At 39.7% G+C, this 16,904-nt stretch overlaps 1 long non-coding RNA gene across 1 annotated transcript; it reads right to left on the reverse strand.

Moving 5' to 3' along the window:
- Positions 1–13,053: 13,053 nt before the first annotated feature.
- Positions 13,054–16,678, reverse strand: LOC137206418 (uncharacterized). Its single transcript, XR_010934647.1, has 2 exons — positions 16,548–16,678; positions 13,054–13,431 (listed from the first exon to the last, which is right to left on the reverse strand). It is a non-coding gene; the product is annotated as an uncharacterized lncRNA (long non-coding RNA).
- Between the last annotated feature and the right edge of the window lie 226 nt (positions 16,679–16,904).

Raw genomic sequence — 16,904 nt, forward strand, 5'->3', positions numbered from 1 at the left:
CAAAGTTTGTACTGGAACAAAGGAGCTCCCTTGGGAGGGCTTGCAGTTATGAAAAGTACAATGACATCCTTCTTGACCCTGGGTTTAAGACTTCCTCTTAAGACAATCATCTCAATAATATTGAGCTTTCCCTGGGCAATGGTGCAAATTATTTAATTTCATTGACTCCACAGGGTTTTAATCATCTCAAAATTTCTTAATACAAGTGAAAGGGGGTTGTCTCTTATGTTATTAGGCCCCCAATGGAAGACAATGATCTAAAGGGAACTCAGCTTGTAAAGTCAGATAAATCCGAAGTTAACAGCTCCAGTACATCTTCCTAAGAGGGAAGGGTCATCTTTAAGATCTTCATCCAAAACTTACTGTTGAGAAATCAGCTAGAAACAATTTTGTGCTGCATTAGAAGTTCTAATCATCTTAACAGACTTCAAAATGTCCTTATAGTTTCAGAAAAGTTAGTAATTCAATATCATCTGAGCAAAATACTTCATTTCAAAATAATTTTTTTGTCATATAGACAATTTAACACTTCTTAAAATAAAATTTCTCCTACATCTATAGGTTACTCAATGAGTTTTGAAATTTTTATAACCAATATTTTACCCAGCTGAACTTCTCAGCTCTCCTATTTATGTACTCTTATACGTAATTCATTTTTCAGGGAATATATTGGAGATAATGCCAATGAAAGTGAAACAAACTAAGATTTAGGTTTCAGTTCTCTGAAAAAAAACAAGATTTATTTTTCAATTCTCAGATCTTAAAGAAAAATCATATAATACCTGTTACCATCACAGTTTTTCTGCTGCATTACCTAGAATAGTAAACTTTAATAAAGCTTACTTTCAAAACAAATAATAAAAAGCTCTGGTGTTCACTCTACTGGAATTCTGCATTGTAACCCAGCAGAAAATTTACATCTAACTTCTTTACCAATAAATAATAAGATTTTAGGTTAAATCCCATATTCTTTCATAATTGTTAATGTTTTGGAGTCTAAGATTTAGAAAATTGAGATTGACAAAGACCATATAAATAACTATATTCCTTATACATGTTTTCTTAATTTGGGGAGAGGGTCCATTGATTCAAGCTTTCTCATACATGCCTTTCTAAATATGTTTCCTTTCTCTGGAGGTTAGTCACACTGTCCCCTTGTGGCACAGATACATTTTGTGTTCATTTGTTCTTGAGGGACTTTGTACCAGGGACTTGTCTAATGACTGAGGATATAGAATAAGACATGTAAGACACTCTTCTCATGAATTTTATATTTTCATGGAGAGAGATCAATAACAAATAAATGTGCAAGCAGCATAATTTCAGATAAGTGCAATGAAAAAAGTAAACATAGATAGAAAGTAATTTGTAGTCAAGGGGGAGGGGCAACTTTAAGAGTGGCAGTTAGGAAGGATCTATATCAGTCAGGATAGCAATCCCTAAAATGTCAATGGCTAAAATCAATAAACATTTAGAATTTCTCACTTAGGCAGAGTCTCGCATGGGTCTAGGAGATTCTCTCGGTGTCCCAATCACAGAAGAATAAAACATTGTAAAGCTTCAAACTGGAAAGAAAATGATTCTTCCTGGAAGTTGCAAGTGTTACTTCCACTTCCACTGCATTCACCAAAGCACGTTACCCAGTGTTCTCTAACCACAAGGGGTCAGCAAGTTATGATCAATCCCAGAAGGAATCAGAGAACGAAAACTGGAAATGTTGACAAGGGGCTGCTGCACTTATTCTGACACCAGAGTATAAGGAGGAGTCATTACTGAAGACTCTGAAGGAAAAGCATTTCAGCCAGAGGGAATAGCAAAGGTGAAAGTCACTGGTGGGAATGAGCATGGAGTGTTGAAGAGTGGAGATGAGAGGATGATGAGCCTGGAGGAGACCAGGAGCAGAGTCTGAGGAAGTCAGGGGGCACATCGTAATGGCCTGGTACCCCTACGAAAGGGTTTGGCTTGTATTCTAGGTACATTGGGAATCACTCATAATATTTCAACAAGAGAATGGACAGATCTGAATTACACTGTCAGATCATACACATCTTCCTGTACAATGCCTCTCTACCTGTCAAGTCCAGCTCAGAGGCCTTCTTCTCTTTGAAGCTTCCTCTGGCCCTCTCAGCTAGACTTGAGCAATCCACTCTCTGTTCTCTCTCTTCTTGGCTTAAGACTCCATTTAATCAATGATGGATTTACCTCTCTTTCTCTTCATTAGACAGTAAAATCCTTGAGGGCAGGTATCTTATCTTTTTGTTTCTTTTATCCCAGGGCCACTTGTGATACTCATAACACTGGAGTATGAGAACTCCTGAGAACATTCTCCTGAGAACGAATAAACTCTGAACCTGACTCCGATGCTCAGAGTCATGAAGGACCACAGAGCTAGAGGGGAGTTTCAGGACCAGTTAGTACAGTGGCTTCCAAATGGTTAAGGACAGCAGTTGTTCAGAGTCATCTACAAAACCCCAAGTGAGAAAGAATTCTAAGAGAAGGGGGCTGTGTAGGGAGTGGAGTCCTTCTCGCTTTCCCTACTTGTCTGCCAAAACTGAGGGGGCTGTTGAGATCTTCTGAGGTTTCTAAGGACTGCCAGAGCTCTGAGGCTCACAATTTTAAAGCTACTGATTTAACCCATCACCTATATTTCTTCAAATGAAAAAAAAAAAAAAAAAACCCTGAGAGAAAGCTAGGTCAAATGAGTTCCTGGAGTCACAAAAATAATAACATGGTACGGTCATGTCACGGTGCCTATGAAACTCAAAATAGTTGAGGGCTGAACCTCCTTGCTCCCTTTGTAAGCAGATCTCTCGGGAGTAATGCACCACTCCCCTTCTGGGTCCTCAGAATTAACGTTTAGAAATGGGAGGCAAGATATTCTCTGGGTGAGGCCAGGACTTTGGAAGTCCTCTCATTTCGTGTTCTGACAGGTCACATGCTTGCTGCCACTCAGGCCCCCATCTATTCACGCAGGATTTTGCCAGAGGGAGGTGTCTGACTCTGTTTTCTGGGCCTTTCCCAATCCTGTATGTTTGCTCAGATCTCTATCCAGCAGGGAAGCCACCCTCCCACCCTAAAAATAGAAGAGAAGTAGAAGACTTACAGAAATACATCAAGATTTCCTCCCCCTTCACAGCCCGAGAGAAGTGGGCACATGCCCTAGACCTAGTTGTCTCCACGCTCAAATGAGAATGGAGAATTGTGCCTCCACGTGTCTGGAACCACCCCTCCTATGCAATTATTTTCAAGTTGGGCTTACCTAGTTTGAAAAGTGCCTTATAAACAGAATCATAGTCGTGTATTAACTGCATCCTATATGTTATCATGGCCATCATCTACTTTATCACCGATAAACTGTTATATAGTAGAGCAGACATGACAAATTCTGAGGAGATATTTTTTCCTCTTCATTTTCTTGAGGGAAGGAGACTCTATTACCGACTCCAACTACTTCACACTCCACCCTCAGTCCAATGTCGTCCCGACTCAAAGTAATGATAAAAAAAAAAATCCTATTTTCCATCCAAAGATTTTAACTATAAAACTTTGCATCAAGATAGTGAAGTGGAATTTGACAAAGTTTCTGCTTTCTCAGGAAATTTTTCTGCCCAACTGTGATCATTTAGGCAGCCTGGATACCAACTGTTGTTACTCACACAAAACCAAGGACGTTGCCACCCATTAAATTTTTTTCAGGTGGTTAGAAAAGTCCCCAAATCTAAATACCACCACAAGGATCAAAAGTGACTTCAAGAGATTACCAGGTTCAGACGCTGTTTTACCCAAGAAAGTTTTAGAATCACCAGGATGGAGAGCTAGTCTGTTTTTGTTTTTGACTGGATTTTACAACTGTGTTCCCTTGGCCACAGGTTATATAAAGATCTTTTCATGCAGTACAACATTAACTCCCCACAATGAATTTGTAGGTCAGGACAACTGTCTTCCGCCTGGTACAAGGCAGAAAACTACCCCAGGCAAGCCTCCTAAGATCTTATGCCCTTCACCATCGTACCAAGCTGCTGCCCTCAGTCATCTTCTCTAACCAAACCTCTCTTTGCCTAATCTGACCTTCTGCCTCGAAGCAGGAGTGGAGCAATGGTTTCATTTATCAGTGCAGTGGCATTTTCTAGAATTGCCGCCAACTTATCTTCATTGTCTAACCTAGACTTCCTATAATGTAGTAAAATAAAGGCTTAAGTCCTAACGCAACAGAGACCCAGGTAGATGTCTTTTCTCTGGCCCTTATCAGAATTTGGTCACATTACTTAACATCAGTGAGCCTCATTTAGCAAAGTACTTGAAACTAGGAGATACTTAAAAGAATGACAGCCATTATTATTATGCATTCAGATATTGCCCTTTAATTGTAGACTGCTGGGGTTCACAATATTTGCACACTGTGTGATGTAAAATTTCAAAATTAAACTAAATTCTTATTGAATTCCTAAGTCATTTGATAGCTACATGTATCATATATGACTGAAATAATACCTTGGTCAGAAAGAGGCACCCGTATGATGTTCTACTCATTTCAAAACCAATATCAACATCCTCCATATTAGAAACAAATCAGAAGATTGAATCTTTCAGAAATACACAGTGCTCAGTGTTAAAAAAATCAATCACCATTTGTTACATTAACTTATTTAAAATGTTGTATATCATTCATTTATCACTATATTTATAGCCCTGTAGTTTTTAAATCACATGATTTTATAATAGGCAGTCCTAATTCAGACTGTAGTAGTTTAGATTATTGTTCACTAAATATTCACTCTCTCCTTTGCACCTCCAATGGAATTGCCTTTCCCCACTTTGACATTGGATTTGATCAAATTACTTGTTTTGGCCAGTGCAATGTTAGTGAACAGGACATAACCAGAGGCTCAAACTGTACTTATGTTGGGACTGCTATCTGGCATTTTTGTCAGTCACCATGAGAAGAGCAATATACCCTAAATAGCCACCTGTCCAAAGAGAATGAGAGATTCATGGGGTAGACTTGATCCAACCTGAAGCTTGGAACAAAGCCCAATCCAACCCAGTTTAGACTAACCCAATACCAGCTAACTCACAAATACATAAGAAAGAAATGACTAAAAAAAAAGAAAAATAAATGATTATTGTTGGATGTCTCTTAGTTTTTTAGGTATTTTGTTATGCAGCATTATTGTGGCAATAGCTGACTGATACACAGGATCTACAAAAGACAGTATACTAATCAGAGCACTTTCCATTGCAAATAACAGAAACCTAACTCAAATTGTCCTGTGTAAAAATAAATCAGTTAATTACACCTGTCACTTTAGGTAAAGCTTGACTTAGATCCTCATTTAATGATATTCAAATGGTATACTTTTACTGTCTCTCAACTCTGCTTTCCTCTGGCTTGGCTTCATTCTCAGACAAGCTCCCTCCATGTGGTAACAAAGATGGTCTCCAGGAGTGCTAGGTTTGCTTTCTACCAGTATATCCACATTGGTACCGGTATTTCTACTTCTAGATATCTACATATCTAGAAGAAGGACAGGACCTCTTTTCTAAAATCTCTAGCAAAACACCTAGGTCTAACACTCCCTAATTGGATGGTAGATCATGATCGATCTGATTATTGGTCTAATGGGTCAGGTATGTGTTATGTAGCCATCCCAGCCCAGGTATGGGCTGGTGGAGGTGGAAAGCAAGTCAGTTCCATCCGAACCTCAGGGACTGAAAGGGAGGAAGGAATGGGTCCCCAGGGAAGAATAACACAGTTCCCAAAGTGGTACACAGAAGCAAAGATAACAGTAGATCATAAGAAACAGAGCTATTTAGTACTTGAATTTTTCCTGACTTATGTAAACCACCCCTACTTTAGAGCTTCATATGCAAAGTGCGTCAGGCCTCTGGAGACATTGCTCAGGCTGTCCCAGCATCGGTTTGAGCTCCATGCCTCAGCTTGGCTGCTCTAAACGGCACTCTTCATTTCACTTGCCCTGGTATTTTCCTAGTGTCTTGGCCTATTTAGGTTGTGGTTGTTTGGTCAGAACAGAAGGCTTTAGTTCTCTCCACACTAACCAGAGGGAAATGATCAGACTTAAGACACTAAAAAAAGCTAGAATTCAACCTCTGCCAATTTTGCATAAACTAATTTAAATGTATAGCCAAATCTTGGATTGAAAAGCAGCAAATTATAATTCAGCATCTCTGAGCTGTTCTGGCCAAGCACAAGAAATGAGCCTCCCTCAAAGCATGGTTTTCAAACCAAGCCTGGATATTGACCACCAATTTTGTAAAGAGCTCTGCCTTCGTGACTTCTCAAGAGTTACTCTGCCAATAAGTTATCACTCTATTTTTAAAACAGGCACAATATCACTTTGAATCAAGAATCATCAATGCAAATTAGCCTAGTACTATTAATAATAACCATCATGAAATTAGTACTGGGTGAATCATCCCACGGGCCTGGATACCTATGCCGCACTGCTGCTCCAGAGGCCAGCACGGATGCAGGCAAGTGAAGATCACAGCATCAGCAGCCAGTTGGTTTCTTCTCACTGGTTGGAGGAGGTACTGACAGCCTTTTAGACAACAGTGATCATTTTCTTCCTAAAGACAGAATCATATCTTAATTCCCTTTGTTTTCCTTCCAGTACTTTAGCCAGTTTTGCACACAGTAATATGGCAAATCGAATCTCCCTATGATGTTTCTCTCCCCACAATCAAACAAGATGAATGATTCAGTCCCAGAGTAGATGAGCTACGCTTTTTGTTGATGAACTCTTTTAATAAATAAAGAACAGCGTAACCTAGGCTCTAAATGATAACATGTGTAAAATATTTATTGGCTTAAATAAGCACACAGGTTTAGAGACAAGGCAGCCTTCATTTTCAAGTTTTTCCAGGTCCAAACCTACCACTGTAGGAGGTGAGAGACCATTATGAGTGTTTCTAACCACCCTCTGAACTTTTTAAAAAGTCCTAACTAAGACATAAATAGATTTAAGAGGTGTTTTTTTTGTCTGTTTTTTTTAACGAATGAGGTTTATATCACTGGGTATTGGAAGAAGCAAGGAGTATTTGCAGGACTACTCAAAATTTTATCTGCTATACCCTCCATCAACCACTTTTTAACACCATATTCCAAGAATGGTTATTAAGAATGCTAATCATAGGTCAAGTCCAGGATATTCTTATCCCACAGAAGAGGAAGATGAGATTCTAAATCATTCAGGAACATCCCTGGTTCCTTAGTTATCATCCAGGATGAGGACTTAGAGTTCTCATACCCTTTGACAGACTTAAGTTCTTCCCTGACAGAGGGCCAAAGGATTACAGAGGGCAATTTCCCAATGACCAAATTATTTTTATTTTGAACAACACTAATAAAAATTATAAAGTGCTGGCTTAAATAATTCTTACTGTTTACAAAGACTTTCACATGACTTATTTATCAGTTAAATGATTATCCCATTTAAAACATTAACTAGGTAGTCTACATAGAAAAAAACCAGGTACAGATAGGCATCTATATATACATTTACCTCACTGCTCACACCCTCATTATGGGAGTAGTGGAGTCACTATCTTGTCTTTGAAAAATACCATGACTTCACATGTATACTAGTTCATCCATCTTGTGAGATAGGTAGATATTAACTATCATTAAGACCCTGATTTTGAAGTTAGAAAAACTGAGACAAGCCAGTCATTCAATAAGGCAACCAAGATTATTAATAGTAAAGGAAGGAGGCCAGGCTGCTGGCAGTCCAGTGTAGAGAACACCCCTTCCCAGTGGAACAGGACTGGCTGGTTGATTACAGACAAACCCAGCAGGTGGGTCAAGATAGCAGCTGCTCATACACTTGTCTCTCCTTCCTGCTGACATACTCACCCTATCTCAGCACCACCCCTGCGGGAGCTATCCGCTATTAAGTTCTCATTACATATGCCAGGCACGGCGCCAAACATCTTGTACATCCTATGTCATCGAATTCTCACAATAACTCTATAAGCTGGGACCATAATTTTGTCTATTTTATAGATGGAGAACTGAAGCTCAGAGAAGTTAAGCAACAAGCCCAAGATCACACAGCCAGTAAAGTTGCAGAGCTGGGATTTGAACCTATTTTGTGACTGCAAAGTTTGTTCCTGTCCCTTGACCCCCATAAACTTCACTGCCCACCTTTGCTGCCCACATTCTTCCTTCCTTGCTCTCCTTTCCACCACTTTCCAGAATCAGAAGGTATAATAGAAGCAAAAAAAAAAAAAAAATAGCTTTTCCTGACAAGACCTCCTCTTCTCAATTTTATTCTGATGAGAATTTTTTAACAGAAACTCTGGGGAAACTTTAAGTCTCATTAAACTCACTTTATGTCAATCAGTAACTCCCTGAGTTAATTTAACACACACAATGGCTATCAGCTTACATCCCTGGCCCCTGCTGAGGTAGGTCTTGCAAATAAACCAACCTCATACCTGCAGATAATACTAACTCTTGCAGCAAGCTGGCCTTTTGTCATTGTTGCAATATTAGTAAAGAGTCAGGCAGGACAACTTGTGAGTGAGAGTTCTGTAAATGCTGCTTTGCCTACATATGCTTATGCAAAGTAACATCAAAGGGGATGGGTATCTTCTGGAATCTAAAACTGCTTAAAAAAGGGGAGTTTGGGGATTAACACAAGGAAAAATATGTGCAAAAAAGGGAAGAAATGATAAGAAACACTTTGTGCTACAAGATTTTCAGTGGGTTTTCTCACCCTTTTTTTATTGAAGTATAGTTGATCCATGATGTTGTATTAGTTTCAGGTTTACAACAAAGTGATTCAGTTATATATATATATTATATACATTATTATATAATACATATATATGTATTTTATATACATACAAATATATATATTCTTTTCAAGATTCTTTTCCATTATAGGTTATTACAAGATACTGAATATAGTTCTCTGTGCTATACAGTAGGCCTCTGTTATTCATCTATTTTATATGTAGTAGTGTGTATCTGTTAATCCCTCAGTGGGGTTTTTAGTTGTGTTTTGCTTTGTTTTCTTATTTTCCCCACATCTGCTGCCTAGCACGGGCTGTTTTCTGTTTCTCTACATTTTAGGAGGGTTATTTGGATGTTTAGCTCTGGACACTGGCCCAACAGAGGTAAGCAGCAGCTCTTCTAGGCCCAAGACAAATTCCAAGTTCCCCTCTCTCCTACTTTCTATAGCCCCCCACTTGCCCAAAGTCTAGAACCACAAAATATCTAGTTGGAAGAATCATTTAATCTCCAAACCAAGATTCTTAACCTTTATTGTGCCAGGGAGTCATTTGATAATTCACTGACTGCTTCTCAGAACAATGATCTTGAATGCATTGAGTAAAATGCATAAGATTATTAAGGAAAACAATTATATTGAAATAGTTATAATAATATTTATAATTGTGGTAAAGTAATTGTTAAATAGAAAGATCTAGTAGTGGGTCTAATGTTTACCACAATTTCAAAGTAGTGATACGAGCATAAAGAAGTTTGAGATACCTGTGACAACTAGCTGTAATGTGATGTGTGACAGAGGGCTGATATTATCATACCATGGGGATTTGTCCATATTTATAATTGATGGAAAAGTTATATTTCAACTAAAGCGTAGGAAACAGAAAGAAGTAATTTTTTTCCTATCTAAGTTCACGGACACTCTAACTGCTACCCATGGATCTGCTGATGGATCCCAAGATAAGAACCCCTTTTGTAAAGATCTACACACTGGTTATTACTCTCCCTTAAATGTTTTCACCGCATGAGTTCTGCAGCCTCTCTGCCCTGCACCTTGACCTGAAGAGCAACCCTTTCTAAGTGAGGAGCTTATGCTTCACACCTGGATTTCTAGCACCTGTCAGTAAGATTGTTTTAAAACAATCTTTACCATTGATTATGACTGAATCTCTAGGAAACCTGAAATGGCAAATTTTTGTTATTCTTCTCCAGCTATTAAACTTAGAGTTTTGGAAATAGAAGTCAGCCTCCAAAGGGCTTGACAGTGAAAAAAGTCCATCTGCAGGTAGCTGGATTAAACCAAACCAAGGCTTTGCCTACAAAAATGAGGTGTTGGGGCTTCCCTGGTGGCACAGTGGTTGAGAGTCCGCCTGCCGGTGCAGGGGACATGGGTTTGGGACACGGGTTTGTGCCCCGGTCCGGGAAGATCTCACATGCTGCAGAGCAGCTGGGCCCGTGAGCCATGGCCGCTGAGCCTGCGCGTCCGGAGCCTGTGCTCCGCAACAGGAGAGGCCACGGCAGTGAGAGGTCCGCGTACCGCAAAAAAAAAAAAAAAAAAAGAAAAATTTTTTTTTCAGAAAAAGGGAAAAGAAAAGGTCAAGAAAATAGCAAAGAGAAAGAGAGAAAGCCAGAGAGAGAGAAAGAGAGAGAGAGAGAAAGGTAGAAATAAAAGGAAAGAAAAACAAGGAGATTTTAATACGACTCTTAAAATATGACAATCCAACATTAGAAATCGCCCTGTCTTCATTGTCATTGTTACTTAGCATTAGTCAGCACACAGTTCTGAATGTCAGCTTTTAGCTTTGCAGCAGGACAGGGTTTGAGATCAGTCTCCCTAGTATGAAGAGGACGAAGAGGACTGTGCAGAAAATCAACCAACACTCAAGTGAAAATTACACTCCTTATCTCAGAGGAGTCTATGAAATTCGGGCAACTTCAAGTTTGAGGGCCAGCTCTCAAACACAGTGTTTTTGGAAAAGACTATCTTAAACATATATATAGCTATGCAAATTCCACGTTTCCTTTCATGCTATTTTCGGATTGTTTTTCAAATTAAACATTAGACTCTGCAGCACACAGAGGATGTTAGATTAGAGGGCCGGGTGAGTTCCACAAGGTTTGGGTTTTCCGCACTTGCCTAGAAATAGCTTTTCTCTGGGTGGGCCAGGTGAAATGCAACAAAGTTATTGTTACCTCACTTCCCTTGGCTTTTTGGGTGGAGAAGCCAGATGAAAGAGAAAAAGAGAAGAGGAAAAATAAAGGAGCGGCCAAGGAGAGAGAACAAGGGAGGGAGATGCCGTTTTGGATTCAATGAGGTCAGAGGGATCTACCATCAGATTTTTGTTGTTGTTGTTTAAAGAGCAAATAAAGAACAGGTTTTAAAAAAACTGGGCTTATAACAATGATGAGAGCAGAAATGTTTGCCTACCGCATTGGACGTCAGTGCTGGTTTGCCCAAGATGTGACGAGCAAGTGCAAATAGACCCCACGCATTCAGGTCGCCACTGGCTCCGTCCTGTCAACCAGCTGGGGCTTTTGGCTGCACTGAGTTCATTTACACAACAGCAATGAGCCTTGGCTGGGAGTTAAAAGAGAAACTTTCTGCTCGAGTGCTTAATATTGTACCAAAAATGAATGCACCATCATACTTTTTCAAGGACTCCTTCTACAGTTTCTCCATTAAATTATATAACCTGGCACAACTAGTCGGGTTTCTTTCATTTAGAAGAATGTACCAGCAGACTTCTTTCCAGCTAGAGGAGAATGCTTCTAATTATGTGACCAGTTCAGTTACTGAAATACACTGTACTATTAGCCAGGTGATTGAAGAGCGGTTTTGACAAGCTCAGAGCCTGTCAGGGACAGGAACATAAGGCCTTAGGCCAACATCCAACTCTGTCCTGCCTACCTAGAGCCACTATCTGAATAATTCACGGTTTCCATATGGGGGGGAGGGTGATGTTTACATATTTCACAGACCTTATTTTTAGCAAATTAACAATAACTGGAAAAGAAGCAAGGGCTTTGTACTTCTGCAGAAAAGCAGTGCTTCCAAAAAGCCCTTCCCTCCGTCTCCTGTTATAATTTATAGTATGACGAAGCTATGAGTCAGTCATCATACCAGTTAATTTTTTTTTCAACAGCTATTACATCTGCTACTTTTGCTTCAGGACATGAAGGGACAAACACAATTGTTATCAAGGAATGAATTGTGTGGGATAAGAGCTTTGCGGTGCTGCTTTCTCCAGGAAGATATTGATGGCAGGTGATTCTCTGGGACTCATACCACCTCCTCCAGCAGCACCCGGAGAAAGTCCGCACTGGCTCAGAGTCAGATACAGATGCTCAAAACCACATCTTTCAGATATCCCCAAACAAGGACATTTCCCTCGGCCTCTGGCCATCCCTCATTTCCTTGGGTTGTTGCTGCTTCTGTGAAGTATTTCACAAAGCTTGAGGCTGGAAACCCCCTCCCAGGGCGAAAGCTTGCTTCTTTCCCTGTGGCGATCACCTCCTAACTTCGAAGCACCTTCTTTCTGAATTACATGCATGCCTTGTTTACCCCTTTCTTTCTGTCTTAAGCACAGTTTTGAATTCCTTTTACTCCATCTGCCATCTGGATCGGCACAGCCTGGGGCCTGGGTGGTAACTGGCTTTAGATGCGGTCATCAGAGTGCTGAGCATTTTTATATCCAAATGAAAAGGGTTGTTCTCTCAGCAAAGCTGAACAAGTGATGACATTCCTTGGGCTAGAAGGAGTCAAGCTACACGGGCTAATTTTGACCCCAGGGAGTGACTACAGTTTCCCAGCTCTCTTCACCTCCCTTCCCACCCCCAAAAGGCCTTCATGGTAAACAGAACCCTGGGTCTCCAGTGTCCCTGTCCTGTACGAGAACATGGCAGGGGCTCAGTCAGGGGCACTGGGCTCCCTGCTGGGAAACACCTTCAGTCCCAGCTCCTCTAAGCCCCTCCCGAGCAGCGCCTGAGAGGGGACTTCATTTCTGTGAGCTCCTGTGTCCTCATCTGCAAATCAGGAGGATGAACTCCTGGGTCCCCAAGATCCCCCCTCTCCCCATTACTAACCCTAGTAACCCACAATGAGACCTACAGGATAGATTGAACAGACATGTTTGTTCTTTTTCTCTATTTTTGACAATATTTGAAATGTTTCTGTTTTTATTTTTTTAAATCCTATTTTCTTTATTTCCTGCTCTGAAAGGGTAAGGCAGGAAATAACATGCCTACTTTAAAGAAAGGAAAAATGTTAGCTCCCACAATAAGGTGAGATATAGACATAGATATAGACATAAATTCACTTATTTATTGAGTTCTTAGTAGATGGCAGATATGTGCTAAATACTACACAGTTGCAATTGCTGGATTACTTGTATACATTCTTTTGTTTTGTTTTTTTTACTTATATACATTCTTTTTTTTTTAAAACTTATTTATTTATTTATTTTTGGCTGTGTTGGGTCTTCGTTTCTGTGCGTGGGCTTTCTCTAGTTGTGGCGAGCGGAGGCCACTCTTCATCGCGGTGTGCAGGACTCTCACTGTCGCGGCCTGTCTTGTTGTGGAGCACAAGCTCTAGATGCGCAGGCTCAGTAGTTGTGGCTCACAGGCCCAGTTGCTCCGCGGCATGTGGGATCTTCCCAAACCAGGGCTCGAACCTGTGTCCCCTGCATTGGCAGGCAGATTGTCAACCACTGCGCCACCAGGGAAGCCCTACTTATATACATTCTTAATCAGCCTTACCACCTAATCAGAGCAAGCAAATCGTCCCTGATGTGTCCTAGAGATAGGATCTGGTGTAAACATCACTGGGCTGGGATTTAGGAGACCTGAGTTCAGAGCCAAGTGCCTCTCTCTCTCTCTCTCTCACTGGGACCTGACTCTCAACCAAATACACTAATTTTGGGCTCAATCACTGAAATGAATCTGTCCAATTCTTTCCAGCTCTTAAATTATACCATCTGCAAAAGACTATTGCAAAATAATATTCAACATCATTAGCCATTGAGGAAATGCAAATTAAAACCACAGTGAGATATCACTTCACACCTGTCAGAATAGCCAAACTAAATAACAGTAACAATACCAAATACTGGAGAGGAGGCAGATTATACTAGATCCATTCTACACTGTTCGTAGAATATACCATGGTAGAGTCACTGTGGAAAACAGGTAGGCAGTTTCTTATAAAGCTAAACATGCAACTACAATACAAGCCTGCAATTGGACATTTATTGCAGGGAAATTAAAACTAAGAGTCACGTAAAAACAGTATATGGCTATTCAAGGAACATTTATTCATATTAGCTTAAAATTGGAAACAACCCAGATGTACTTCAGTGGGTGAATGATTAAACAAACCATGATATATTCATACAAGGGAATACTACTCAGCAATGAAAAGGAACAAGGTACAGATACACAATCTAGTGGATGAATCTCCAGGGCATTATGCTGAATGGAAAAAGACAATACCAAAAGGTTATACACTGTATGAGTCCATCTTTGTAATATTCTTGAAATGACAAAATTATAGAAATAGAAAACAGAGTAGAGGTTGCCAGAGGTCAGGGATGGAGGAGGGGTGAAGTAGGACAGGGAGGTGGTGATGGAATTTTTCTGTATCTTTTTTTCAATGTCAATATTCAGGATATTGTACTTTCGTTTTTCAAGATGTTACCATTGGGGGAAACTGAGTCAAAGTTGCAAGTTAGGCAGTACACAGGATTTCTATTATTTCTGATGACTGCATGTGAATCTGCAGTCATCTCAAATAAAAAGCTTAATAAAAAAAATACTACTGCCTATTCTGATAGTATTGTGTTTCCTTGTTCCATCTTGAGCCCTAATGAAAATCTGGGGGAAGTCTGGGGAAAAATAGGCAAGAGGTTGACAAAATGACAGCAAGGTTCTTGCCCAGCCTTTGAGCCCCCTTTGTGATGCCAAATGCTAGGAATGTGTGTCTGCCTTCAGCAGCTGTGTGAAAGCTCAGGACTGAGCAGAGAGACCCTCTCAACTTTTAAGAGGCAGGTGGCCTCTCCAGGGAGAAAGTGTCCCTTAAAGATAATGCAAAATAGCCCCAAGCTGAAAAGAACTTTTACTGTCCTGACCATTTGAAAAGCTATTGAAAGGCAGGGCTGTGCTAATGAAGTTAAAGTGCTTTGCTTCTGCTGGCGGAAGCAGCAAATCTGGTTCTAATGGCTTTTCTTCAGAGAAATCCAGGTGCTGTGCACACAGGACCCTCACAGCGGCAAATGCAGACTTATTGAAGCTAACACTCCACCCCTTTCTAGTGACAATATTGCAATAAGAGATGTAAAGGCTGAAAGGCCTGACCAAGAAGGCTCACTCGAAGTCTACGGAGGGAATACTGGAGGTAACAGCAGTTAGCATTTATCCGGCACTCACGGGGCACTATCATGCAGTATCTCATTTAATCCACACAGGAACCTGAAGAATTGGGTGTAATTATCTTTATGGTTTACAGATGTGGAAGTTAAACTTCAGAGAGGTTAAGTGACCTGCCCAAGGTCATAAGGGACAAGCTGAGATGTCGCCAGAGGCAAAGCTGAGTTCTCCATCCCTGTGTAGGAAAGCAGTCTTCCGGATGGTGTGTAGTAGAACAGATCTGCTTGAATGGGGACAAGGTGTGCCCAGAGACATGATCAGGTACATTTTATAGAGAAAATAAATCATAACCGACTTTTTATAGCCATTCAAAATTTACAACAAGGACCTATTGTATAACACAGGGAACTCAGCTCAATATTCTATAATAACCTAAATGGGAAAAGAATTTGAAAAAGAATAAATATATGTATATGTATAATTAAAACACTTTGCTGTACATCTGAAACTAACACATTGTGAAACAACTATAGTCCAATACGAAATAAAAATAAAATTCATCTCAAAAAACAACACAAAAATTTACAACAGCTCAAGTTACTATGGCATAGAATTTGAATGGTCCCTTCTATCAAGTTCCCAAATTTAATAATTACTCTTTTGGGGTGTACAGCTTTGATACCTAACACTCACCTCCAGAGAAGGCTCCGGAGTGGCTGCACCATGTGGTGCCCTGAATCCTCCCACCTTCACACTGTAATATTCCTGTGATTATGACCTTGGTGCCCATTTGGGTTAGTATCTGGGAAGTTCTTTATTTAGCATGCGCATATAAAACCTATACCTTTGCTTCAGATATAATTTGGTCTTATTTCACATTTTTTCTTCTGCCTACAGAAGGTATGTGTGACTACTTATTATTGGTATTATTATCATCTATAAATAGTTGTTCCTCAATGCAAAAAATCATTTTATTGTATTTCTCTATTGTTGCTTAACAGTGATAATTAAAGTCTGACCCTTGATAAAAGTACAGTAAATTACAATTTTCTTTAAGAAATGAAAAAAACAAGATGTGTTTCTAAAAACAAAAGTTAAACACTATTTAGTTTAATTAGTTAATTAAAGAGAACCATAGCTCTCCATGGCCTTAGAAAACGACTATTCAAAATAGTTACTGATTACTGAGGAGTGTAAATATTTTATGACCTTTTCATAATTTTAATTATTAAGTTCAATGAAATTATATACTTCAATAATTTCTTGAATGCTTACTCCATGGTTAACTTTTCAAACTTTCTTATGACTTGTTTCAAATATTCTGAAGAAAGCAGGCATTTAAGTTTTTTAAATCAATTATCTGGCTCTTTAAAAGCCTATGTTTCCTTTCAGTAATTTATATTTTCAATTGACTTTAATTTGTACAAATACTTACTGTGAACTTGTAAAATCAGGAGTTTGGCAGGCTATACACGGCAATCCCTTCCTTCCAAAAAAAGATGTAACTCACTAGCTAGGCAATCCATTGAAGACTATCTCAAATTTAGATTAGCGTAGCCTGGTAATCCTTCTCATCCTCGTTTAAATGTCCTACTTGTTAGGAGAAGTTATCAAATTAAGCCTTGGTGGCCAAGCAAACTACGTCAGCCGCTACCACAAAGCATCCAGTTTACCCAGGGGGAAAAATATTGGAACATTTTAAAACATCTGCAAGCACAAAATAAGAAAGTATCAGATCAAAGAGAGGAAGCTAGTTACAAGGTCAGTGGAGCAATTAATAAGCAAATACAAG

This window comes from Pseudorca crassidens, chromosome 15, assembly GCF_039906515.1.
Source record: "Pseudorca crassidens isolate mPseCra1 chromosome 15, mPseCra1.hap1, whole genome shotgun sequence".
In the NCBI taxonomy this organism is placed as follows: domain Eukaryota; kingdom Metazoa; phylum Chordata; class Mammalia; order Artiodactyla; family Delphinidae; genus Pseudorca; species Pseudorca crassidens.